The following is a 25,445-nucleotide window of genomic DNA, read 5'->3' on the forward strand; positions in this document are numbered from 1 at the left end:
GTTATGGAGAGTGCATAGCTAATATTTCCTTTGCTATGAAGGAGAGGTGCACAGCAGCATTTGCAAGAAATCAGGCTGCAAAATTTGTTCTGCAGATATAATTGGCTCAAGTATATTTAAATTTCAGGCATATCGCAGGAGAGATTTTTTCAGAAAAATCACTGGAGAAACTTGAGAGCTTCCCTCCCGATTGTGAGGAGGTATTTGGCTTTCTAAGTAGTTCTAGCAGACATGCAAACTAGCAGAAATTCATCAGAATGACTAGGTAAGAAACTTCAGGTTTCAAAAAAACTTCTTAAAGTTCATTAGAACGGAGAAATAAGGAGGAGAAATTTACTGGAAAAAAAAAGAAAAAAAAAAAAAAAGAAGAAGGGTTCCAGCACTGCATGAAAATATCAAGGCCTCAACTAGAAGAAATCCAAATTTTAAATGGACTCTTGTAAACATGCATGCAGCAAAGGGGTAAAAGCTTATACAAATGCTAGAAACACTGCAACAAATTGAAGAAGAAAAAAAGCATGCACTGAGTAAGAAGCAGCCTTTTTACTTGTTAGATCTGAAACTCTGTAGTCTCAAAATACGTGAGCTGAGACATTAGAAACTGCACTACACGAACAAGGGGGGGGCAGGAACTGTAGAAATTCATGCCGAGGGGATGACTTTTGCAAGCCTTGCACTTCTGGGTGTGAGCACAGAAGGAAAGATTTTACAAAAGCAAGAAAATCTGGCTTACTCCCAGTCACAAACTCTTGTCTGTGCAATGATGGAGGAGATCAGGAAATTCAGATGCACATATGTATGCCTCACTGAGTCCATACATACCCAGTTCATCACCATAGCCAACACATTTTCTGTTTAAGCCCTTTTTCCTCCCTTGCAGTTCCTGTAAGTTTCATAAAGCTGACTTGTACTTTTTTTCCTAAAGCTCAAGTGAGCTGTGCATATTTTATAGTCAATCCATCCATAAAGCAAACATGCCAAATGCTAGGGCAGCTTGCTAAAACTCATTCAGGCAAGCCCTAATTAAAAAGAAAAGAGACCTTTGCAAACAGCATGTCTCCGAGAGGTGAAAGGTCCCCATGCTGCTCAGTGAGGAAACACTGTGGCCACCTTTAAACTTTAAAGTTTTATTAGTGCCTTTGTCAGCAGCGTGTATCTGTGTGCGCTGTGTTTTAATCGAGGCTCTGAATTTGTCTGTGACAGACTCAAAACAGGAAATTAACACCCTGCGGTGTGGCGGCAAGGCCTCAGAGGAAGCAGCGGTGGGGTACACGAGGCCGAGGATGAACAAAGACCCATAAACATAACGTCACCCATAAAAGTCACACTTGAAGGCACAGGAAGGATACTAAACAACACTTGGCTGCGTTACATTCTCGCAGTTTAAAAAAAAAAAAAAAAAAAAAGCGCCTCAGGTTGAGAGGTACAGAGTTTACGAGGTAGTTATTTTTCTGGGTTTTTGCTACTATTTTTTACTTTGAGCAGCAGAGTTCAAAGTTAAGCATAGGAAATACCCCACAAGCTCCCAAATGTTAGGCTTCCACTTGACACGTGGCTCAAGGCTAAGATACTGCTTTTTATCTACCTCCCTGTTTATTTGGGCTGTTTCCTATTCAGAAGGGTTTCAACTTTTCTACAGGCAGCTGGATGGATTTCTAATGTTACCATGGTATTGCTGACCTTTAACATGGGGCTGTTAACGTGACCTTTGCTTCTTTCCATTTCTACAAGGATGTTTCAGTGTAAACAGTTTGGAAGCCAAATAGCACCAGGAGATTCTTCCTCTCAGAGATGGGAATGCACAGGGAGAGCTGCAAGCTGAGAACAGACAGCAAAAGAGAACAGAAGGCGGCTCGGGAACAGAGCACTTTTCCGCAGCTGAAAGATAGCTGGCAAACGAATCCTACAGCACTCTACCTGCTGTCTGCCCCACCTCCAAGGGAAGAGGCGCAAGAGGTTGTCACAGAGGCCCAAGGCAGGCTTTGCAGGCTAGAACATCTGATAGTTGTTTGGGTGGAGCAACAGAGCCTTCAGATGAAGAAATATGGGCAATGTTGCCTAAGACTGCAAATGTAACTCCCAGGATTTTGAAAGTCTGAAGTGTTGTCACAAAAACAGGGAAGATATAGACTTTTTAAGAAAGCCATACATTTTATAGCATGCCAATTTAAACAATACCAGACAAAACCTTTTTTTTTCTTTTAGGAAGGGAAAAACTCACTGTTGTAGTCTTTATCTACTGTATTATTTGCCTCAAGCAACTATTAATACAGTTACATAAATTCTCATTCTATTAACCTAAATGAAAGGAACATCCAGTTTCATGGGGCAATAGGAATTGCTGCTGTAAATTAAAACAGCATGCAGGATATTGAAGTGAGGGGAACTTTAAAAGATTTCTACCAGGCTCCTCAGGCATGAAGTGGTATTTTGAACACTGTAACAGTGGTTAGAAGCTTCGGGAAAAGGTGTACATTATTGGAAAGAAGTTTTGTTCACAGTGGGAGTTTCCTCTAATCCTCCACAGATTTAGAAATAATTTTTCAAGAGAGACCAAATAATACCCTAAATTCCATTAAAATCTGATGGGATTTATGTGCCTAACATCCTAAGTCCTTCTGAAAATCTCAGCTTTTATGTTTGGCTTATTCTGTACAGAATGAGAGGCAGATATTTCTTGTATAACTCAAACAGTTCAGATTATATGTGAGTAATCCAAACCACCTGTGGACTGCTGCAGTCAAAAACGTGTGGTTGTTTCCCCACCACCGCCTTCCTTTTTCAAAGTGGGGTTTTTAATGCATTCAGGCTTCAGCCAGACTACAAAAAACACAATTCTCAGGTAAGCAGTGTTGCCTTTTTTTTTTTTTTTTTTTTTTTTCTTTTTTACTCTGGAGGTTGGTCCTGACAACTTCTTGGTGAGCAGCTGCAACTGGGAGCTTCTGCAGGACAGCAATGCACAGCGAGCAGCAGCTGCTGAGTCTCTGTACCTAGGGAAACCCCAGTGATGGAAATCAGTCAATCTCAGTTTTTTGAGCTACCAGAGAAGCAGAGGTGCTAGATCAGCTTTGGATACAGCTGCAGTATTGAGATGGCCCAGAATATCCACTGATCACTATTACAAAATAAGCAATGGAATCCTGCATTCACTTTTTTACAGATTACCTAAAAACAGCCTTTGAAGTCAAAGTATAGAATCAAACTATGAATCTATATAAATATCATTTTAAAAGTATATATTTATGGGAGTTTTTTTGTTTTGTTTTTTTAAACACAGGATTGAAACAGTTAGATGGACCCACTTGAAATGCCACCTAGTCTTTGGCAGCTCAAACATGTGGCTCTCTACAAGCAAGGTCTGAGTGATGCTCTGCTCTAGCTGATACTGTTGCAAAGAGTCAGCAGAGGAAATCACTGAAGGAAATCTAAAAGCATTCCACTACCAAACAGGAAGCAAAGCAGCAGCAAAAAGCTGTGTTGTTCACTGGGGATCAGTTCAAATGAGATGGTGTTGAAGAGATTCAACCCAGGATAGGATGCTGCAAAGATGAGTTTAAAGACATGTAAAAGATTGAAATGGAGCCTAAAATTAGTACAGAGCATTTCACCTCTTTGATCTATGTTCCTGTCCAGTGTTGTGAGGTCATATCACTACTAGAGGCAAAAGCCTTTCACAGCAACAGCAGTGAGAAAGTAAACAGAAGTTGCCTAAACCTCTAGTGAGGAATATTAAATGAGAATCAATATAAAGTTTTCTGCTGTCCTTCCTGTCACTGTACAGTATTTTACAGTAATATCATTTTGATTCAGTAGTTACATATCTAGCAAACAGCAAAGCTGTGCCTAATTTCGCAATAAACAGCTTTTAATGGGGTACATACAACATTAGCAATATTTTGAGAGGAAAACATGAGATGGAGTTGGCTTAGGGGCTTAAGTAGAAATTAAATTTGGAACAGCCTCAGAAAGCTCTCTTACTTCTCACAGTTGCAAGTAACAATCCAAATAAACTCCCACATAAACCCCCCCACAAGCTGAACAATACTCCTAGAGTAAAATCTAGTTGCAAAATTAAGCCACCTTAATTTTAATACTGTTTCTAAGCCCAGGAAAAAAAAAAAATCTTTGGATATATGCATTTGAAAAAACTGAAAAGAACACAATTTTTTGTTTTGAGAATATTCTGTGAAGGAGTTATTTTCAGCCAGCTGGTACTTGTTGACAAGCAGCACTTGGGCAGTCTCCTTATTCCTTAGGTAGACCCAGAGACCAAATCACAGATAATCTCACACTTGCCACTGGCAAGTAAAATTACCGTTTCTTCAGTTCCTTGAGCACACAGCACACAACATTGTTCAGATAATTTGGAATTACAGTAGGATCTAGTGACACTATCCAAACTCTTCTGCCAGTCACCTCTCATAAGGAGGCAAGACACAAGAAAACTAGATATAGCCCAAGGAGGCAAGCACAGCTGGGATTAAGGGTGTAACATAACTGAACTGGACAGCATTTTTTGGTTCAGATTATTATTGTGAGCCCTAACAGACCTTGCGATCCTGCCCTTGATTTTCTCAAGTTTTTGCAAGTTTACCCAACTTTTACTTTAGAGGTCAGACTGATATATAGCCCAGGAGATTAGCTGCATAAATCTCAGGGCAACTTTCCCTCTTCGGAGGAAAAGTGCTGCTACACAAGGGGCAATCCATTGGCTTTTCACAAGCTCAGCTTTTCACTCTCGCTGAGACATTTGGCAAAACTGAAAGGAGACAAGAGAAGGGGGGGGGAGGAGGGGAAGGGGGGAAACAAATGAAATGGAGCTTAGATATGTATAAACATATTTAGTATGCACTTGGTTTACAGCTTTTGATCAAACCTATTTTGCTCATTTTGGTACATTTTAATTTTGGAGGCAAGGCCAACACATACAAGCCAGCTAAAAGACAAGAACGGGGTAAGAGTTAAAGCTCTTCATGGAGCTCACAGATGAACTGCAAAGCTGCAGCTAGAACTCATGTTTCATTCTAGTCTTGCTCTGTCACTTCTTGGCCTTGCCACTATTAAAGCCTTTTCCATCTACAGCAGACAGTGACTCCCCTGCATCTCAAACAAAAATCAGGATCACATCTGTTGAAATCAGAGTGACATGTTGTAATAGTTTTTAGAAGAACTAAGGTTTAAAGTGCTAGTTTTATCTCCTAAGAAGCCATTTCACAAGATAATGGTCAACTGAAGTTTACTCCCAAAGTCTATTTTTTTAGCCTCTCACAGACAAAATTCAGTTGTGTTAATCTAGAACAAAGAGTTCATTTCTAGATTATATAGTTAACTAGAGTAGTAACTCAGTTCAACGGTTCATGAATTTAACTTATGAAATCATGCTTGTGTAGCATGAGGCTGCATAAGCTGTTTAAACAGACTTAATTCTAGATCCAGAGAAGACATTTTGCGAAGCACTGCTTCTGAATGGATTACGTAACACATTATAAACCTTTTTCTTAACTAGCATCTCTGCCAAATAGCACCTCATTGCAGTTCTCCAACTTTACAATAAAAATACAAAGAACCTGTCTGGCCACTAACAGCATTCGCATAAGGGGATTTTCAGTCTAGTTCTCTATACGCATCCACTAAGAGGTTTAAACCACAAACTTTTACTGCAGCATAAAAAGGGACTATGCAGGACTTTCTAAAAACATTTCTGCAGAGGTATGAATAGCTGCCTTGGGGAAACTCCCCCATATTAATAGAAATAGCTGCTATTGCCCATGCTGTGCAATGGCTCAGAGGGAATACTTACAAAGTATTCTTGTAACTAATTCCATTTGAATGCAGTGGTTTTCAGAATAGCATCTCAGTAAGTGGGAGTCAGAAAGCAAGCTGATAAAAAAGAGGCAATGTTTACCAGTGCAAATGCTGGAAGCAAGTACCAGTAAAGGTAACAGACGCATTTCGGGCCAGGAAGCACAGGGGCTTGCTGCACCTCCATTCTCTGCAAGACCAAATTTCCCTTTTCCCCTCAGGATTTGTAACTGAACTAAGATAAACTCTGAGTTTCATGGACTGCAGTCTAATTAGTGAAGTATATCTGTCCAGATCATAAGATATCTGTCAAACTGAAATCCAAGATAACAAGAAAATGTGGCTGTCAATGTAAACCTATGGATTCTGATTTTAACACATGGCATTTCTCAACTGTGATCAATTACAGCAAAACTGCAACACTAACACTGTACTCTCCAAACAGTTCAGCCACAGTGTCTTCCCATCCTTTCATCCCAAAAGACTTCAGCTATAATGGCTTTTCTTGTCCTTTTAATTAGTCCTAAATAAGGGAAAGGGGTCATAAATGACTGACAGTCAATCCATTTTTATGGTCTGTCTCTGAAGAATCCATATCCACACGTGTTAGAATGGCAATTTGACAGTGATTACTGAGAAATATTTAAATCAGCTGCTCTTTATATTTAAAGTTACTGTTGTCAAATTTTCTCCAGCATTTCCTGGAAACACAGTCTTGACTTTCTAGAAATGCTGCGGAATTAATCAACACTAAAGGAAGCAGCATGAAGAGAAAAAAAAACAAACTGAAACAACAGATAATATATTGTTTTCTTCATATCCAAGAGTGTCATTCACAATAAAACAATGCTGAACTCTGAAAGACCACGTGCCATTAAATCTCCTGGCTGTAGAGCACTGCAGTTTTCCAGGGAAAAGGAGTGACACCTCATTTGCTGTTTACTGATGAAGTCTGCTTGAATCTTGCACAGCAGTAAAAAAACATTCCACAACGCATATATCGAATATAACGAATATCGCCAAAAACATTAGTGACCTGCCAGGAAGTCTTTGTTTTCTTCATCTTGAAGTTGCCCAAAACAGCATCCTTAAAAGTCACCAGGAGTTTGCTGGGTACCAAATCTAAGATCAAGAGGAGTCATGGATCAACGTTTCATGAAATAAATAAATAAATAAAGGAACTCGTAAGACTAACAAGCTGAAGTTTCTCAATGCTTTGACTTTAGTGTTTGACTAAACCAAAATGGGAGGAGAGGGAAGGGAAAAAACAAGGAAAAAGAAAACATTCAGTCAACAGTCCAACTACTTCTAAGAATAGAGGCAAAAATAAATTTGCTTTGTTAAGTTCAAACTCTACTGAACTTCTCTTTAAGCATCCCCAAAGTTCCTAGATTTAAAACTAGAGAAGATAAATTCTATAAGAGAAACCGCATCAATGATTGGCCTTTGTGGTTCATGGGTATACATACCTAAACTATGACAAGCTAAGCATTAGCAAATGAAAAGTGAAGTCTCTACTTCGACCTAGAGATATGTCAGAAGTTAATAATTCCTTGTCTCTCTTCATTTGGCAAACTTCCTTTTCTCATGATTTCAAGTTTTGTATATACTACTCAAAACAGGAAGTTTTAACACGCACCATACATTTACAATTCTTGCCACAGAAAATCTTTATTCATTCCAGCTTGAGAAGAAACAGATGAATAGATTTATTATTATTTATTTATTGATGTAATACTTCATATGGTTTCCCTTGGTTAGGAAGCTGAAAGCAGGGACCTTGCCTGCTCTTGATAAACCAGCGAATTCCTGAGAGATTTAAATAATGACTGAAGAACGCTCCTTCAGCGCTTAAATAAGTTGGTTTGGTTTTGAGGTGAGGAAAAAGGACACAACCAAAGAGCTAGGATTTTCTGGTCTGCAGAAAGGATGTTTACCAGGTTTTAATGTAGCAGAGGAGTCTACCAATGAAAATAGGAGGGGATTGAGCACAATCTAAAGACCAGGAGTAGAAAAAAGGAAAAAACATACAGGAAAAAAAAAGTGGACAAGAACATAAGAGACTGAGGACTATAACTGATTCAAGAGAAGGAATAAGCAACACTAAATCCGTCTGGGAAGCACGCAGTGAAAGGACACAAACCTATTATCTGAAGAAAAAGTCTGATCTGAGAGCAAGCATCAATGAGAAACAAGAAAATGAATTGTACAAAGAGCCCAGCAGCCAGGTTAACCAACAGGTGGGTGGCCATGGCGTGACACATTAGGAGCAAGTTAAAAATAAAATAAAGACAAGATAAATCTTATGTCTAAATGGTGCAAAAGAGTTTGGACTCGCTAAATGAAGTTTGGTCACCCCAAAGCTTGAAATAGGTTTCTGAATATAAAGATTCCCCCTTGTTTCCACATCCATCACTATTGGTGGAACTGACTAGCATGGTCCAGATTTCAGTCCACCCTTGTACTTTTGCACACAGAGTAATAATCCATTTGGATTACCAGTTAGTCTAAGGTAACTACAAAGTCCCACTAGTGAGATATCTAAATTATCTGCATTAAAAGAATATTAACTATTAACTAAAAAGACAGGAAGTTCAGGATAGTCTCTTCTATAGATCTCATCTGCAGAGCAGATCAAGATGTTACTCCCCTTTCAGTTCAGTCTGACAACACACTGATGATGTACAGCAAACACTTGGGCTGACATTCTGCAAAAAAAGAAAAAAAGAAAAAAAAGAATTTTACCCAGAAAATCCTGCTGCAAGTCCAAAACATACAACTAAACTAAACAATTTTCAGAAGGGCATTCAATGGAAGTTAAGCCTTCAACCAATGACAAATCTCATGCGTCATTATCTAAATTGCTTTCAGAACAAACCATATTTTCATCACAATTTTATATTACGTATTGTAGAACAAACTCATCCAGCTTCTGGATTTTCTTGACGAAGTTCTCCAGTGCTAATAAACACAAAGCCAGTTAGTTAAAACTAGCATAGTTATACTATGTATGAAGTAGTATTTTAAAATATATTTTCTATGAACAACAGCAAATAGCTCTATAGGAACAGCTTTCATACGACTCAATGTCCTTTTAGTGAGCATCACAGGCTTGTTTCTACTTTTAACTACTTGAAAAATGCACCTTTTATACAGTAAGCTCTTTTTTTCTAAATAGACTTTCTTCTTTGATTCCCTATCACTTAGATGTTGAGCTGGAGTGCCAGATAAAATTTTTAAGTTCTCATTTTACAGCACCATAGCAGAAGAATAAGCAATTTAATATGCTTTAAATAATTACTGGAATGAAAAGTGCATTCTTTTACTCAAAACTCTTACTCGAGGTCAGTCAATTTTTCCTCAGCAAAGAACTTGAGGCTGTACCACAGTATTAAAGGATGGAAACCTACCACATTTACAGAATTGTTCAAGGAAAGATGACTTTCTTCCCTGCTGATATCTGAGTGGAGAAAACAACCATATTGAGATGTGTGCTAAGCAAAAGGAACAAAAACAAAGGTCTGTTTACACGCTAAGCTCAATTCAGAACACAGCAGAAAAACAGGAAGGCACTTTCTGAACCTGGTACCCATTTGGTTTCCGTATGCGGTTTCGTGCTTCTGATGTAATGGACTGATGTTAAAATACAGCATGCTTACACCTTGCTATTCACAGCATATCACATTTGAAGAGCTGTGGACCACACTATGAAGGCACACAGGCCTTCTTTCACAATCTGCTAAGACAGGTAATAGAGATTACAACTACACCAGTTGGTGGCAACCACGTAATATGAACACAGCAAAAGCAGACAGTTGGTTGAGGTTCTTAATTCTTTCCCCCCAAAACCAGAGAACTGATGAAGAACACTGGAGGTGGCTCCCTCCAGTTCATCCTATTAAAGGAGAGTCCTGAAAGTACAAGCAGCCTGCAGTTCAGTCCTGCATTTGTTGATCCATTTTTTCAGCAAGCAGCACACAAAAAGTCTCACCCTCTTTAGGATTTCTACAAGTAGGTGATAATTGCTTCAGAACTTATCATTAAAACAGGGATGTAATTAAGACATATATTCCATTAAGCAAAGACAATTTTTCCATCAGCTTCAATGGAAACATACTCAGGCCTATTATTAGATGTAAAGCAGACTGAAGATGACACCAGGGCATTAGTTCTCATTTTTTACTTCCTGTTCCAATTTCTATTCAACTGAGATTTTGAGACATCCTCGCTTTGTCTAAATGGAGGACAGATTGCAAATTTGCAGCTGTGTGTTTTGAGACTACAAAGTGGCTGTTAGAAAGCTCAGCTACTGTCCACCTAAAAGTGCTTGACGACAGCATGGTGTCATACTCAAAGATCTGCTGGGATGGGGACTCAATCCTTACAAGATCCAGCAATACTATCATTCTTTTGTATACCACCTTGCAGTGTTCTTATCTGGAAAAATGAATAAAATATTAGGCACACATAAGTGATTATTTATAGTTAGCATGTAGTACAGAACTAGATTTTATAGCATTGTCATAAAATTAGTCAGTCATACTGACACAATTCATTTTACACGACAAAGAAAAGAGTAGCAATTTCAATAAGGTCAAAGACCTAACATTTAAAATTCAGAATTCAAAAGCCTTATCCAAAGACCACTCTGCTTCTTGAAATCTTTGCAATTAGTGCTTCAGACTAATTTGAGTCCTTCAGAATGTCACGAAGCTTCCTGTCAAAGCTTGAGAACTGCTTTGGCAGATTAATCCCCATGCAGTTCTCATTACCTCCACAACCAGACGAAATATAAAAGTATTCGAATACACAAATAATCATGATGCAAGAGCACACACAAAAGCATACAGTCAAGGGAGTAAGGAAGTTTACAGAGCCAACATATTTTTCCAGAGAGAAATAATAGCCAAATGGGAGACAGAGCAGCAGGGGACGAAACAGATTGCACAGTTTGAAGAAAAACAGGTGGTAAAAGGAGATTCAGTACCAATTATGTCTGGTTCTGAATAATATGGATGAAAATTCTAGACACAGCAGTACATTTTGTGCTTACAGTCAGGTATGCCAAAAGGACATTTGTTTGTCCACATGTTTGAAGCCAGACACTGTAATGAGAGATTGCTAAAGACCTTTCAGCAATGCCTGAAATTTAAACTAGAACTTCCCTGCATCTCCCCTTAAAACAGACAATCTGTAAATCTATGGAATAAAGATATCTCAGCATCGTTTTCCTGCCCAAATCCATACATGAAGGCTAAACATAGTTTGCTACTCCTCTAAACCAGCCAAAGGAACTCTTTGAAACAGTGTAGGTTAAAACTCACACTCATATTTATTCTATGACTCAAGCTTCTATAGAAAAGCTTTTGCATCATCGCCTAAGCTTGATTGACACTTTTATTACCCAAATCACTAGGAAGATTTTCTTGTGTACTACTTCTGCTAGAGTTAGACTTTTGGGCAATGCACCAATTACTCATCAGGAAGTGAAAAAGAAGCACCACACATTATTTATGCACGTTAGCAGCCCCGTCACAAGTAAAAGCAGTGGTTTTATAGATATCAAGGGACCATAAACAACCACAAAAAATTCAAATATACAACGCAACCTAACATATGTAACCTCTCAGAGTTCGCAATAAAACATTTTGTTCCAAAATGGTTACCCTCAGTGTAAGCATATTTCAAAGTACTGCAAGACAGATTGATGCAATGTACCACTTAGGAGCCATACTGATTTGTATTACTTCAATCACTGTATATCAGAGCATTCTAACTGAAACAGTCCTCAGTTGGAAAAGAAAAAGTATACTGAATTCAACATGTCACTGTGCAGAGACACGTCATACCCTGGAAGAGTTGAGAGACAACTTCAGCAAGTCTCTTATTTTAAGTTAGGTCCATGCTTTGAAACTTGTAGGATTAGGGGAAAGGCTGGAGTTCAGCACTCACTGAAGGATTCTGTACGCAATAACTTGAGAAAACATGTGAACTTATGCAGCTTTGGTCTCAATAAGCAACAGCTAAGAATAATAAATCCCAAAGAACTATAGTGTAAATATCTGCTTTAAAAATACACTAGTTCCCAAAAGGATTATTACTATGAAGAAGTCATTTTGTCATCTCAGTCTTGAAAAGTCCCGAAGAATGACAACTGCAACCATCCATCCCATAGCTTTCCTCACTTTGCCTTTCATCCTGCCAAGAAGCACCATGAGTCTTTTCCCATCTGCATAGATCCATCTCCTTGCTGGGCCAACTGCAATCAACGCATTAAGCTCCAGCCAGTTCAGACTCCCTTCACAAATAATCTTGCCACTTTTCCTATGAGTGAGAGGATATTAACAGAATATTCTTTAACTCTCAAAGACCTTATTTTCCTGCCATCTACCTTATTCTTCCTCACATTTTCCCTTTTTACCTTTTTCTTCTCAAATTCTCTGTTTTCCAGTTCTTCCCTGATGATACAAACATGAGGGACATAACGGCTGGGCTCTTGGCCAGCAAGGACAGACTGAGGAAACATGCCTTGCTCTGCCTGCAGGTGAGATAGCTTCAAGGAAGACCAACCAACAGCTGTCCCCTGGTGCCTCTGGGGTTGTTACAGAGCAGCTGGAGAAAGGCCATACACAATGGTGCCATCAATTTATGATGGGCATAAATTGAAACAAGAGAAGCTCAGACTACAAGCAGCCTCCTCCATGTGGACAGTGAAGCAGGCTGACCAAAGTGTCTTTACAGTTTTTGTCCATACCAGTTTTGAATATCTGTCTGAATGAAGGCAAATCTGAATTCACAACCATCCCTCTTCCCTCAAATCAAAGCACAATGACCTGTGAGAGTAGTGTCTGTAGGAACTGCTGTACAAAACAACAGTGCAGAAACGTCTAACCTCTCTAACCCTAGCCCTCAGCAGCAGCACATCAGTGGAAACAAGTCATTATCATTTATCAGGTAATAACATCAACTACTGATATGCTAGCTGATGTTGAGACAATATTCCTTGTTTCAGGTTCCTGATAGCCATTCAGAAGCAAAGCTTTCCCCTGGATAGACTTCACAAGCCAACAACTCACAACAAAGTCTTTTCAGCCTGCCAGAACCATGACATCAGATTTAGGGCCATGTCTCTAAATCTTACATTGAGCCAGGTGCTCACGGTGATCTAACATTCTTACAAAGACAGCCTGACCTTAGCAGCTGCACAGGTGCAGTTATCAATCAAGGTTTTCAAACAAGGACAGCCCAGCTCTCTGCCCTGCACAGAATAGATGCACTGGTGTTGGCTAAATGGGTGCTAATTTCTTCACCCTGTAGCACTCAATGCTGGCCAGAGCAGAGCTGGATCTGTCACTAGACTGAGGGGAGCAGATGCACAGAAATAGGTGCCCAAAACTCTGGTTGCTAAAGGACAAACAGTGACATTGCACAGCTGGAAGAAGCTCTGGAGAAGGAAAATAGAGCAGGCGCAAGTAGAATTTAAGTGGCGTGAGATGACATCCATTACACATCTATCCTGATTTCTCTTTTAGAAGAAGAAGCTGGTTTCCTGAAATGCTGCTTAAGAATTTATACACAAATTTTATAGTGTTTTGTTTGTCTCTGCAGCTCAAGAAAATAAAATTCAAATAAATATCAAGATCCAAAAATTCCGTTTTGATCTGTTTTGTTTTAAGGGAGGTTCCCAGTGGCCTAAGCTGATTCTGGTGGCTCCAAAGCTTATATTTAAAATAGGCAGCTAGGTAGAGCACATAGATCTGCTAGACACTCTATCTTTTTGTTAAAGCTATGAAGAAGAAACCAGGAGAAGTAAGTTAGCACAAGATTTTTCTTATGTATGTGGAATATTCCCTTAAGGAAACCAAGATGCTTCCTGATCAGCATTTTAATGGAAAAACAATAGCAAGCTGACATGTTGTAAGAAATCAATATAGAAAGGACATAAAGTTTATGCACATAGATCGCATGCCATAACCATAGGACTTTAGATTTCATTAGTCCCAGCACTCATAGGAATACATACTCGAATATAATCCCGCTCCATTAAACAAGTAGAGACTTGATAGAGCACTGACACAAAAGACAGAACACAGTATCCAAAGCATTTGCAGGCAGTTAAAGCATGTCCATATAACTAATCAGAACAAAGGATAAGAGGACTTTCAGTTCTCTGGTGGTTTTGGACAAACACATTTTGCGTTGGCAGAATGCTGAGACTGTAAACAAATTAAGAAGTCATTGAAAGGCCAGAGGACAAACAGCATTTTTTTACTTGCCCCACATTACAAAAAGAGACATTTCAAGAAAAAATGTTAAGTTTTGACAGAGAGGTCTGCAAACATTTTAAGAACAACTAACAGATCTGATACAAATCAGTCTTTTGATGTTGCCAGTTTTCTTTTGTTACTGAAAAGTGGTCAAGGTTACTTTTTTTTTTTTTTTTTTTTTTTTTTTTAAACTTTTCTGAGGGGAGGAGAGAGATGGAGAGTAGAGGGAGCATTTTAAAAATTGATTTAAAACACTGAAATGCAAACACATCTGTGGACTGTTTCTGATGTTTTCTGTTTTGCTTTAGTTTTAAGTATTTATACACACACACACACACACACACACACACACACTCACTCTTGGGCACATGTGTTTGAATGCATCAAAATCAGATCTTAGGGTATTATTCAAACACTTGTATGTTTTTTTCCACACTAGTTTGAAGCATTCACAAACAACAGCAGAATTACTCTGGTCTCCCATTTTACCGATAAATTTCACTTGCCCTAGATTTCCTAAGTGGATTTCCCAGATTTGCAGGCAGAAACTCTTATAGAGCCAGGAATAGGAGTTAACTCTGCTGGTTTCCTGCTCAGTAACTTAATGAAGAGGCCATCCTGTCTCTTTTGCTCATGTGCATTGTATAATTCCTTTGGGGACTAAGGGGAGAGGAGATGTGCGTGCACACAGACTCACATGCATCATAATGAGCTACTCTATGCAATAATGCAGAACATTTCTCTATAGGAACCCTGCCAAAAAAGAAACAATTGGCAGAAGATGTACATTAATATGTGTTCACCAAAATATTCACATCCAAACACTCCACATCTCTCAAGAGTTCTCAGAGAACTTCGCAGCCACTGGATTAAGAGATGGTAAGAATAGCAACAAATCTTTACAGAGCAAATCAATCTATCCAAAAATGCTCCTGTAATTTCTCACCTAACAGTCTGCATAATGGCCAAGTATTCTAAAATAGAAACCAATTCATAAACCAGAAAAGGTCCTATGTTGTTGTCACAAAGGATTTATTGCAAATAGTTCACCCAGCTCTCATTGTTGCTAGACTTTACCAAGATGTCTCAGATAACCTGCTCAGAAAAAATGTTTTTTAAACTTCACAGGTCAGGTCCTCAAGAAAGTCAGGTAGGAAACTAGTCACCCAATGGAGATAATTAACTGCAATGATACATACTGTTTACAAGGTGGATAGTGATAGGACAAGGGGGAATGGTTTTAAACTGAGACAAAGGAGTTTTAGGTTAGATATTAGGAGGAAGTTTTTCCACACAGAAGGTGGTGACACACTGGAACAGGTTGCCCAAGGAGGTTGTGGATGCCCCATCCCTGGAGGCATTCAAGGCCAGGCTGGATGTGGCTCTGGGCAGCCTGGTCTGGTGGTTGGCGACCCTGCACATAGCAGGTGTGTGAAGCTAGATAATCATTATGGTTCTTTTTAACTCAGGCCATTCTATGATTCTATGCTAGAACCCTTAATAAATCTCCCTCTTTTTTGTCTATGGGCTGAATTGTAAGAGGAGTCAAATAAAACATCCTAAACACATGGGTGCTCAGGGAATTTATAACTGTTTACTAAAAGTGTTTTGAAAAATGTATAGCACAGCTGCTATTCAAGTTCTAAGCATTCAGCAGGTCTAGGTTTGCTCAGAAATTCTTGAACTCTCAAGGAACCTGATCTGAGTTTTGACTGTAAGAAAACATGAAACCAGTTGAGATTTGCCACGCCTCAGTTTTCACTGAGTTTATAGCATAGTTGATAATGATGCCTTCAGATTTATGTTCCGTTTCCTTGAGGTTCTTTTGTTTACTTTGTAATGGTTGGGCAACAAAAAACAAAAACAAAAAAAACAACAAGAAGTGACACTCCACCTCTGCAAGAAATCAGTAGCAAGGTGCTCTAGACACCTCACACATTTATTTTTTGTGCATTTGTATAAAATACTGACAAATCCATTTAGAAAATATAAGCATATGAGCTCCCATCTTATATTTTGGTAATCTCCCCTTGATCCTCTCAAAAGATGCTCAGGCAAGGTTTGTAAAGATTTATAAACACTCTGGTAGCAATTCACTACCAAATCCTAGGCATAGCAACTCAGCCTTTCCAACATAACTGAGTCCATGGAATCGAGAGCAAAGCAGGTGTAGCTACCATAGAACCAAAATAAGCGATACTAACAATACAGACACAGCAAGTTCACATTACTACAGAAGACTAGGTAGATAGTTTCAGTAGCAGCCCCCCGCTAGAGTTCATTCCCTGGACAAATTGAAGGCAGTGAGATACTGGCAAAAGCTCGCCACAGAAGCTGTAGATTTCCCATCCCTGGAGATATTTAAGGCCAGGCTTGATGGGTTCCTGGGCAGCCTGATTTAGTAGGTGACAACACTGCCCACAGCAAAGAGAGTTGAAACTAGATGATTTTTGACATCACTTCCAGCTCAAGCCATTCTATGATTCTATGGTTCATTTTGGTCAGTTATAGAGCAATCTGGCTAGCTTAAACGCGTGCTGACTTAAGAGAATCTTTTACAGAGAGATGTTGTTACCCCAAGGTCCCTTCTGACAGCTATACCTATTGCCGCATTCCTACTTTAAAAGCCAGAAAATGTATACTCAGCAAGATGGAGGATATGCTTACAGAGAACTTGAGGCATGAAATGAAAATATCAGTACCTCTACTAGTATTAGTAGCACATCAGGGTAACAGTGTGACCTTGCATCACAAATTTCATCTGCATCTTTTCAAGACATGTCAGATTAACTACGACAAACTAGATAAGGAAAAAAAATCCCCCGCTTCTGCCATCAAACTATCTTTCCTCTTTGAGATCTTCATTTAAAAAAAAAAAAAAAAAAAAAAAAAAAAAGGATAAAGAACATACCTCTACTGGAATTTAATGTGGATTCACTTTTGGCTGTTTCTTCGGTGACTTTGAAGATGCTATTTTCATACACAGAGCTGGAAAGAAAAAAAAAGTCCTTTCAGAGACATGGCTCTCAGACACGCTAGTTCCCCAGTGAAGAACAAATAATGCCATATAAAGCTAGACACAACCAAGCAAGTGGCTGATCTTGTCTAGCAGCATAAGTCAGGAGTAACTATTCGGTAGAAACAGAATTACATAAGGTTTTGACTGATATACTACAGAATTATGTTCCTTTCTATATCTAGGAATAAAGTCACTGTTTATAAGCTGTTATTTTTTCTTTATTTGCAGAAAGATCAACCACTCAGTACCAACCAGAAAAACTTAGTATTTCTCTTTGATCTCTTTTTGTTTCAAAGGGGAAAAGAAAAGGAAAAATCTTCAAGAACAGAGAGCACGTTCCTTCTCAGTATCATTATGCATTCCACAAGACATTATTATAGAAATGCTTCAGAAAAAGCACGGTTCAAGAACAGATCTGTGGTGCACAATGCATATAAGTATACTGTAAACATTCTTCAGACAGTTTTGATACTTCAAATATATGTTCACTTGGAGACATCTTAGATTAGTGCCAGCGTGATGGAAAAAAAACGTCTACAGAAATATGTACCTTGTTATCTGAAATATTGACAAAAACAATCAAGCTGCAATTATGCTGTAAGAACAGATCCTTTCACATCCTCACTTCCTCTTTCTTCTATTAAGGACTTTCATCCCTGAGGAGTCTTGGAGAGCCTTCCAGAGCTCAAAGAACTCAGAGTCAAGCTCTGGAGACCCAAAGCCAACAGCATATTCTCACTGAGTCACTGCTTTAGACTTTGTCACAGAGCCGAGTATGAACAATTGCATACCCACAGCATTACAGATATGTTTCTGACTATCCTATTATATCCAGGATGCATGTTTTGTTATCCATTCCCCTCCACTCCAACCTAAATTGAGCTCTGTTCAGAAGGGATGTTCAACTAAGTGCTTGCAGTATGTATGTAAACTGCAAAGCACAGAATGGAACTGTATCTCCAAGTCACATCCATCTTAGACCAATTCAGAGCACAAGCTAGCACAAAGTTCAGCAATGCTTATATAATATTAATTACTGTACAATTCTATCACAAAGTTACATGTCTCTATCTATACTCATCCTTGAGCCCTGCAGTGTAAAAAACCATTCCAAATAAAAAAAACATGCATTTCTCCTCAGTAATAGCATTCACTCAAATGGTAGAAATCTAGTCAATATCCAAAAACCATTCAAGGACGCAAAGGCATAAGTGAAGACCCCTTTTTTTCTTTTTTTTAATCCCTTTAAGTGTTTTTGCATCTCTCCTTGTCAGGTTAAGCTCAACAGACCAAAATTACATCCACTATTGAATAGAAAAGGCATATCAGAGACTTGCTAACCAAATAAACTTTGAACTGCATCATACTTTGAGGAAAGGTCAAACACAAACAAGCCAGTATTTTCATTCCACACACAGTAATTTTGCTAGTATTTGCCTACCAATTTTAAACATTCAAGAAATAATGTCAGGAAGGTACAATATTGTAAACAGTAAACATGATCAAATCACCATAAAAAGGAAAAAAGGGCTTCATCCTAATAATTAATGGATCACAAAGATACCTTTGACACCTCTTTTGCATCTATCAGCTAGCACAAAGTAGCATTCTCTATACCATACTTCCTCGGCTACACCTCCTATGAGAAGGCATATTCCCACAAAGCCTCAACCCCACACCACACTTTCAGTCATACACCATTTCTTTCTCCAGTGCTTCATTCCTACCCTCATTTTTGTGAAAAGTAGTTCTTTTTCTTCCTTTATAGGATCAGGTCTAGTCACAAGTCTCCATACAATAGCGCCTTCCTGAAAAACCTCACCCATGTAATGATTCCTCCTCCTTATACAACCTTCCCCCTGAGTGTTTTTATTCCCTACAGCTGTGCTCCTTCCTGCACCCTACTGTCTGTTCTCTACCCTTTCTCTGCATGTGGGCATTTTTCTTAACCCCTGGCCAATCAAGACTATTTGTACACAGAATTTATAGTTTTTCCTTATGATATTTATTTTATTGTGACTTACTTCTCTCATCCTAACACCACAAGAGTCCCCCAAAGACATTAGAAACTGCTGTCAAAAAAGTTAACAGGAATGGCCTGATTCGTACTGCTCCCCAAACAAGGTTGATGTAACATGGTTGTTGCCATCTACTACAAAACAGAGGGAAAACTCAACTGTCTCTAAATCTGCTGAACTTTAGTAGGAAATATTAAGAATTGTTAATGAAAGCAAGCTGTGAAATGCTGCAGCTTAGCTATTACTTCGCAGTGTATTAGCTACTCCTGAAACAATTTCACAATTTCTGGAGTGGTAGACAGAGATAAAGGAAAATACCCTTTTGAACCAGAGCTTTTTGCCTCTAGTCATTCAAGAAAATTGAAGACTTAACTCAAGATTTAACCTTGAAGTTGTCCATTTCTCCATTAAGTTCAATTAGTCACCTCTTTTAACAAAATCACTATCCTCTTTTTGGAGTACCTACAACTAAGGAAAATTGTATCTGTTAGTTGCTTCAGATTCTTTTTTCTGAGATGAGAAATGATTGGTTTGGGTCACTAATCCTGCAGCCTCTGAAAAACAGAGTTCTTGACTTTGAGCCCCCTAATAACTGTACCAGCTGTAGTTGAGATGATTCACAGATTTTCCAACCATTAAGACAATCTCTTTGAGAAGCACAACACTGAAAGTCTTATGTGGTATTTCATGCAGCACAATGGACCATAAACCACAGTGTAATTTTACTGGTTCTAAAACAAAAACTTATTAACTGAATAAAACTGGTGAAAAAAAGTTACAGGCACATGTAAAACTCTTTAAACAGGATTGCCCTTGACGGTAGCTGAATTCTAGAACAGGGGTTCCTTAAAAAGTATTCTTAAAAGTCATCTGACTCTGAGTTTTCATCTTTTTCTAACCTCAGATCCTAGCCTGCAAGCAGTCACGCTGAGGAAAGATGAACAGTTTAGGTTTATGCACTCTCTGTAGCATATAATCTTGGTAGGGAGGCTGCATTGCAGCAAGCAGGCTGATCCGTTATAGATCACAGATTGCTCCTCATCTATGCAAGTCCTGACACAGGGAAAAAGTAGTCAAGAGAAAAAGAGAATGTAGAGCTTTCAGCAGAGGGAGGTATTGACACAGCGTATAACTCCAGGGGAGGGGAGCGGGGACAGACTGTTTCAGTACTTGGCTACAGTTAGAAGCTATATATTCCTCCTCCAGCAGCATTAAAAAATAAAAATAAATTAAAAAATGGAATAGCCTGCCCTCGAACAGTTTTGCTCGTGTTGTTTTCCCATTTGCAGATGTTGAGTTGCTTTCTGCACTCAGTAAAGAAAAAAAAAAGCACACAGAAATGAGAGAGTGGGGGAAGGAAAGGAAATAGAGACAAATTTAATGAGAGAAGCCTCTGGTCACCAAAAATAGCCACAGCAGATAGTGTAACTAAAACCTGTGCCTACACTGCCGGCGTAGCACAGAGGGCAAAGTTACATAATATTTTCCACATTTATTTCAAGCAGGGCAGCCTGCCAGTTTGATAGATTTCTAGAAAGGGTGGGAGAGAGAGAGTGGTTTGATTCACAGACTGTTGTATTTACAGCTCACCCCACAGCCACTGCCTTCTCTTTTTGGGCGTTTACCTTCACACTTTGCAGACAGCAGTGTGAGCATAACCCTGATACAGAAAGTCACTGCTTGGACTGCCTAAAGCACTGTTGCTGCCTAAGTTAGCTTTGCTTTTCTCATTTTGCCATACACACTGATTTGCTGAAAGCACTGCCTTTGTCAAAGTGCAGAAATTAGCAACAAAAAAGTGCTGAGATGATGGGGAACGAGGGGGCTTCATGTCCTGCCTCTTCCATACTGTCAGTCTGAGGAGCCAATCTTGGCAAGAGGAACAGAAGTGGTGTCTTCTGAAAGAAGAGGATTGTGCAAAACTATTAACAAGAAAGTTTCTCCATGATCTGCTCAGGCTAGAAGTTGGCATAAGTCTCCAAAATGGATCTGGATTTTCTCAAAAGGCTGGGCTACACCAATCAGGTGCCTGGGTAAAACCAGCTACTACTTTTCTGTGAGGAGAGATATAATTATGTGAAAAACATTCATAAAGAACAGTCATACAAATGACTAAATGACATTCTATGCTACGTGTGGCAGGACAATCCATAAAGTTAAGCATTGGCCTGCATATTTCCTGCATTTATTTTATATTTTCTTTACATGTGTCAGGACCTCCATTGGGATTTCCCAAATACCTCATTAAGATTTTACTGTTGCTGGCAAGCACTAAAAGTGCAGCTCCCCATCAAAGCTAGAAAGGAATAATGAGTTAAAAAAAAAGTAAACAAAAACATCTGCTTCCTATGTCCAACTTGCATGAAGACAAAATGGGAGTAAAAGAAAAATAGAAAACTGATATCATTGTAGTAAAATTAGTATGCTGTCCATAAAACAGACTACAAAAAAAGAAGAGAAGTTAAGACTCTCCTTCCCATTCCCATCTGCAATATATGCACAGCACCACACGACTGTAGCCATGTTTGAATGGGAACATATGGAAAAACGAGTTAGGTCAATTCTCACCAAGCTGAACATAGCCACACAGCATAAAAGCTGTTAATACACTCATGTACAATATTAGTGCCAGAATCATTAAATCAAACTTTCACTTTAAAGAAAGTTGTTCTGACCATGTTTTTCAACAAAGAAAAAGAGAGGATGCCAGCTAAATGCCAACATGTCATAATTTTACCCTTCAGAGAAAAGATGTTCCCAAACCAGTGTAGAGATAAAACAAAAGCACAGTTCGTGAAACAATACAATGATGTCAAGTGAGGTGTAATATTTCCTCCTGCTAGTAACATTGTGTGATCTGAGAATAATGCCTTCGACCCTAAAGTCACCCTCCAAAGCAAATCCCTTCTTTCCTAAGTTGGTCTTACCAGTAGTTTATAACTGGAGCTTTACTTTTACAATACAATGATCTCCACCAAAAACATAGAACTGGATAGGCCACTTTTAAAGAAGAATTTGCTTCTTATGACCATGTTTAAAAGAAATCCCTCAATTCTGTCTCTGTCAAACTTGGACTTTATGCACATTGACAGAGAGAACTCAGTATCCTCTACTTTCCCCCTGAAAAGGTAACTAACTTTACCAAATTAAAGTAAATACTATTGAACTTACAGAATCAATAGTAAGCTTAAAGAAAAATAAAAGCTCTAGTTTTGGAAAAGGGTAACTTATTTGCAAGAAGATAAAACAGAATAAAATATCTCTAACACAATAAGCAATGAGATTATGTAGCATTATCCAACTGTAACTGTTTTTCCAGTGATACATTGCCATCGATTTAGTTTTCTGAATATTTGAAGACTGAATAATGAAGAATGGCAGAAGGGAAGATAGAAGGGGAGACAAAATTTTGCTTAGGGGGAAGAACACAAAATCAGAAAAAAATGGTAAAATGGAAAAAAAGGATGTTTGAGAAGAGCTGACTTAGACCCTGAAGAACAGAGAGTGACTAGGACAATAGACTGAGACACAAAGATGCTGGGTCAGTTCCAGGATCAGCCACAGACTCTGCAGCAAGTTGTATAATTTTTCTGGAGCCTCAACAAGATACTGGCCAATGGGAACAAAAACCTCACCACTTTCAAAAAAGGACAAGAAGCTACTGGCAAATGGGGGACAAAAACCTCACCACTCTCAAAAAAGGACGAGCTATGACTGTGAGGCACAAGGTGCATTGTATTGACCATGCTGTTAGGAACACCAGGCATGAAATCCATTTGGCTCCAAACACCTTGCCAAAAGAAAAAATATAACCAAGATGCCAGCAGCATTTTTACCACCACGTTTAGCAAAGAGTCTCTAGCATGGCTCCACCATTAGTAGGAGGTTGAGGAGAAGATCTCTACTGTATATTCAATCACAGCTCCTTAAGCCCCCGATGTTGGTCTGGAAGTACAATCAGCCCAACAGCCAGGACCAACAGACAGGAGTTTATTAACTCGAGTATGAGAGAAGTAGGCCTGTTTTGACTACTGCAAACTCCCCTTTCCGAAAATAGGCCCTCCTAGGCTCTGCTGTACATATTACTATAGGGGTAGGGAAGGATGTCCTCGTACAAGTAAGATTGGAAACACATATTCTCTTCCTTACTTATACCAAGGAACTACAAAAAGTATTTTCCTGTTGATAAGGAACCAACTAGCTAACAACACTGAGAGGAATGTCATTTTCATACTACAAGCTCAACATATTAAAGTATTTTAAATCTATTTTCCCGCTTAAACCTGGATTTCATTAACAATTACAGATTTCACTGTTTGGATTTAATTTCTAAAATATTACAATCAGTAAATATGCAGTGCTTTTCTTTTTATTTTCAAATTTAAAAAATTAATAATTACAAGCAAATAAAACTAAAATTTCTATCCCTGTCAATAGCAAAAGTATCAAAACAGATTTTAACCTTTTTAACTAGATATATAGAGAGTGGTAGACAGCCATTATCCAGCTGTCATAAAATACAAAGATAAATGTGTTGCATGGGAACTGTTAAGTCACAGTCTGAAGCACTGATTGAGCACCTGGGGAAAGAACCTGGTCAGCTCTGGGAGCACAGGTGAAGGCAATTCAGCTGTGTGACCGGAAGGGATGGAACCTGGTTGCACCTCTCTTAGACTCCATTTAAGAGCTGACTGCTACTGTAGAAGGACCTCTGGTTGGAGATCCGTCCCTTGTGGAGCCCTTTCTGCGTGCCTAGATCTTTGGAGATAGGTGAGCACCTTTCCTTTTGTAATACCATCTCATCTGCACCAATCTTTCCAATTGTAGCACCATCACATCCACACCAATTTTTTCTAATTATAGCACGTCTTTTAGTTATCTAGGGAAGGATCCAGCTGCCTGAATTCCAGCTTATCTGTTGGATAGGTATCTGCCAGGATCCACCTGAATTCCAGCAACCCTTTCAGAAGAACAAGGTTTTGTTCTGTATCTACCAGCTTCTCAGACATCCTAAGGTATCTACCATCTACATTTTTTTTTTCCAAATCACTTTTACTGATGTACACTAGTAATTAGACAGTAAGAAATCAAGGAACAGTTTCCTGAGTTATTTCCCCTGAAAGAGTATTGTCCTATCAATTCTCTAGTGTTTCATGAACAGAGTATTCTCTCTTCTGTTCTGGGTATTTCATTACTCACTTCTTCCACAGGCATTAGCTGTGAGAATCTGACAGATACAGCAATATTAGTTATTTACATTGGAGTAATGATTGAAACTCTTACGATGACTACAGTAACACCATGTGGCAAATACACTAAATATTCTTGCTATTGTTCAACTATAAATAGACATGAGTTTTAGTTTCTAATTTTCAATGCTTTGTCTTAAATCCTGTTTCCATAAATTTGGAATCCACCAGAAGAACACAGAAAACATGACTTTTCTGAAATCAAAGAAGATACAAACTGAGAAGACACATAACATAGAAGCAAGTTAATCCTGCAGCGTTAATACAATACTTGCAGAGCGAGCTTGTGGAAAACTGCCTCGCTAGTCTTAAATTCCTAAGCAATCTACCTCTGTGTTAAGAAGTAAGGTCAGAAGTTTGGTTCCTAGAGCAATGCAAAAGCTGACTGCTGCATGACATTGTTGCAAGCTGATCTTCACAACTGATCATACAGCAGTCCAGGACAAGACAATGAACTGACCTTTATGTGGTTTCACAGCATAATCAGATTAGCAGAAATTACTTTCTGCTGCCCAGTTCCACTTACATGTGGGCCCTGGGCCTTTTCTTCTGAGCATAAAGGAGCAGTTGTTCTTCCAAAGGGCATGCAGGTTCTGGCATATCTCACAGAGCAGGCTGGAGACCTTATGGAAAAGATGCTCAGTATAAGCAGCTCATCAGCACACATAGCATTTCAAGGAAGAGATATAGCAACAAATCACAGCAACAGTTCTGTCCTTAATCTGTCATACACAACCATCAGCCTTAGTCTGACTTAAAACCTTAGAGATTTTCTTTAGTTAAGGTTCTCTGTACATAAAAAAACTAAAATGCCAGAAAAACACAGAGGAGTCTAAGCTAACTGACAATGGCACAGAAGTGTGTGCAAGTTAAGACATAAAGCTCATTCCAGCTTTGCACCTTCCTGCTAAGTTCTACACTCCCTTCTCCTGGCACAAGCCTGCAGATTTCATACACTAGAACTATATAGATGAAAAACAACTTGATAATCAATTTTCACTGTCTCTTTGTGAGTCACAAAATTCTATTTAGAGAAAGGACTTGAAATATATATATACTTTCCTTTTATGTGCCAATTAGAACAGATTGT

General features: G+C 38.8%; 1 long non-coding RNA gene across 19 annotated transcripts in view; it reads right to left on the reverse strand.

Moving 5' to 3' along the window:
* The window catches only part of LOC104909589 (uncharacterized), a 299,514-nt gene that overhangs the window by 118,807 nt on the left and 155,262 nt on the right, over positions 1–25,445 (reverse strand). For 10 of the 19 annotated variants that reach the window (XR_014881979.1, XR_014881976.1, XR_014881981.1 and 7 more), the window contains 3 exons: positions 16,981–17,057; positions 9,213–9,262; positions 4,790–8,510 (listed from right to left, as the gene is read on the reverse strand). This is a non-coding gene — a long non-coding RNA (uncharacterized LOC104909589). Of the gene's footprint in view, positions 1–4,789; positions 8,511–9,212; positions 9,263–16,980; positions 17,058–24,881; positions 24,979–25,445 lie in introns of those variants that run through there. The other 9 variants (XR_014881989.1, XR_014881988.1, XR_014881982.1 and 6 more) reach the window with 7 other exon arrangements.

This window comes from Meleagris gallopavo, chromosome 2, assembly GCF_905368555.1.
Source record: "Meleagris gallopavo chromosome 2, MGAL_WU_HG_1.1, whole genome shotgun sequence".
Lineage (NCBI taxonomy): Eukaryota > Metazoa > Chordata > Aves > Galliformes > Phasianidae > Meleagris > Meleagris gallopavo.